This window comes from Mesoplodon densirostris, chromosome 7, assembly GCF_025265405.1.
Source record: "Mesoplodon densirostris isolate mMesDen1 chromosome 7, mMesDen1 primary haplotype, whole genome shotgun sequence".
Classification (NCBI taxonomy): domain Eukaryota; kingdom Metazoa; phylum Chordata; class Mammalia; order Artiodactyla; family Ziphiidae; genus Mesoplodon; species Mesoplodon densirostris.
The window spans coordinates 66442054-66444735 of record NC_082667.1 but is presented as its reverse complement, the minus strand read 5'-3'; positions in this window follow the sequence as shown (position 1 = coordinate 66444735).

The following is a 2682-nucleotide window of genomic DNA, read 5'->3' as shown; positions in this document are numbered from 1 at the left end:
TCTGAGGTTACTGAACCTGAAGCCTCACTGGCGCCGGAATAAATACGCCGAGGGCGTATCCTCCCCGCCCTACGGTGGGCGGGGCGACGAATGAGGCGCGGATTCGGGGCCTGGCCACTGACTGACATGGGAATTCTGGCCAATTATAGCCATCCTTTCCTGATCCTTACTCTGCCCCCGAACCCCGGACTTGGCCCCTGCCAGGTGGCCCTGGCCAGTCTCATTTTCCAATCTGTTGTAGATTTCCATGAATAATCCAATCATTAATTCCTTAACCGCAGCTACTATTCTTTTGTCATACATGTGCTACCTTTGTGACTAGTTTAAATATGAATGTTACAATGAATTCTGTAATCATTGTGATAGTTCATGTATTTTGTGTGGGTTTTGTTTTGGGGTTTTTGTTTTTGGTTCTTTGAAGCATATGAGAATCTGCTAGATTTGGGATTTTAATAAGATTGTTGAAGAATTGGATTAAATTTGTAATCAATGTTTTGATTATAGTATTTGACTAAATGCATCTTAATTACTGTTTTCATTAAATTATAGAATGTGATTAAATTAGATTGTAATCAATGTTTTGATTGAACCAGAGAGGAATCTGATAAAATAGATTTGTAAACACTGTCAGTTTTACCAAGTGCCTCTTATATGTATCGGCTTCATCTCCACCACCTCCATTCTAGCCCAAACCAATCTCATCACTTTCTTGCAAGTCTCCTGTTTTACCAAATACTTCATCCACTCTTGGTCCCAAACTCCAATCCAGTTTCAGCATGTTACACAACTATCTTTAAAAAAATACCAGTTTGAAACAGAATCCAACAGCACATTAAAAGGATCATACACCATGATCAAGTGGGGTTTATCCCAGGAATGCAAGGATTCTTCAATATACGCAAATCAATCAATGTGATACACCATATTAACAAGTTGAAGGAGAAAAACCATATGATCATCTCAATAGATGCAGAGAAAGCTTTCGACAAAATTCAACACCCATTTATGATAAAAACCCTGCAGAAAGTAGGCATAGAGGGAACTTTCCTCAACAGAATAAAGGCCATATATGACAAACCCACAGCCAACATTGTCCTCAATGGTGAAAAACTGAAACCATTTCCACTAAGATCAGGAACAAGACAAGGTTGCCCACTCTCACCACTCTTATTCAACCTAGTTTTGGAAGTTTTAGCCACAGCAATCAGAGAAGAAAAGGAAATAAAAGGAATCCAAATCGGAAAAGAAGAAGTAAAGCTGTCATTGTTTGCAGATGACATGATACTATACATAGAGAATCCTAAAGATGCTACCGAAAAACTACTAGAGCTAATCAATGAATTTGGTAAAGTAGCAGGTTACAAAATTAATGTACAGAAATCTCTGGCATTCCTGTACACTAATGATGAAAAATCTGAAAATGAAATCAAGAAAACACTCCCATTTACCATTGCAACAAAAAGAATAAAATATCTAGGAATAAACCTACCTAAGGAGACAAAAGACCTGTATGCAGAAAATTATAAGACACTGATGAAAGAAATTAAAGATGATACAAACAGATGGAGAGATATACCATGCTCCTGGATTGGAAGAATCAATATTGTGAAAATGACTCTACTACCCAAAGCAATCTACAGATTCAATGCAATCCCTATCAAACTACCACTGGCATTTTTCACAGAACTAGAACAAAAAATTTCAAAATTTGTTTGGAAAAACAAAAGACCCCGAATAGCCAAAGCAATCTTGAGAACGAAAAACGGAGCTGGAGGAATCAGGCTCCCTGACTTCAGACTATACTACAAAGCTACAGTAATTAAGACAGTGTGGTACTGGCATAAAAACAGAAAGATAGATCAGTGGATCAGGATAGAAAGCCCAGAGATAAACCCATGCACATATGGCCAACTTATCTTTGATAAAGGAGGCAGGAATGTACAGTGGAGAAAGGACAGCCTCTTCAATAAGTGGTGCTGGGAAAACTGGACAGGGACATGTAAAAGTATGAGATTAGATCATTCCCTAACACCATACACAAAAATAAGCTCAAAATGGATTAAAGACTTAAATGTAAGGCCAGAAACTATCAAACTCTTAGAGGAAAACATAGGTAGAACACTCTATGACATAAATCACAGCAAGATCCTTTTGGACCCACCTCCTAGAGAAATGGAAATAAAAACAAAGATAAACAAATGGGACCTAATGAAACTGAAAAGCTTTTGCACAGCAAAGGAAACCATAAACAAGACCAAAAGACAACCCTCAGAATGGGAGAAAATATTTGCAAATGAAGCAACTGACAAAGGATTAATCTCCAAAATTTATAAACAGCTCATGCAGCTCAATAGCAAAAAAAACAAACAACCCAATCCAAAAATGGGCAGAAGACTTAAATAGGCATTTCTCCAAAGAAGATATACAGACTGCCAACAAACACATGAAAGAATGCTCAACATCATTAATCATTAGAGAAATGCAAATCAAAACTACAATGAGATATCATCTCACAGCAGTCAGAATGGCCATCATCAAGAAATCTAGAAACAATAAATGCTGGAGAGGGTGTGGAGAAAAGGGAACACTCTTGCACTGCTGGTGGGAATGTGAATTGGTACAGCCACTATGGAGAACAGTATGGAGGTTCCTTAAAAAACTAAAAATAGAACTACCATATGA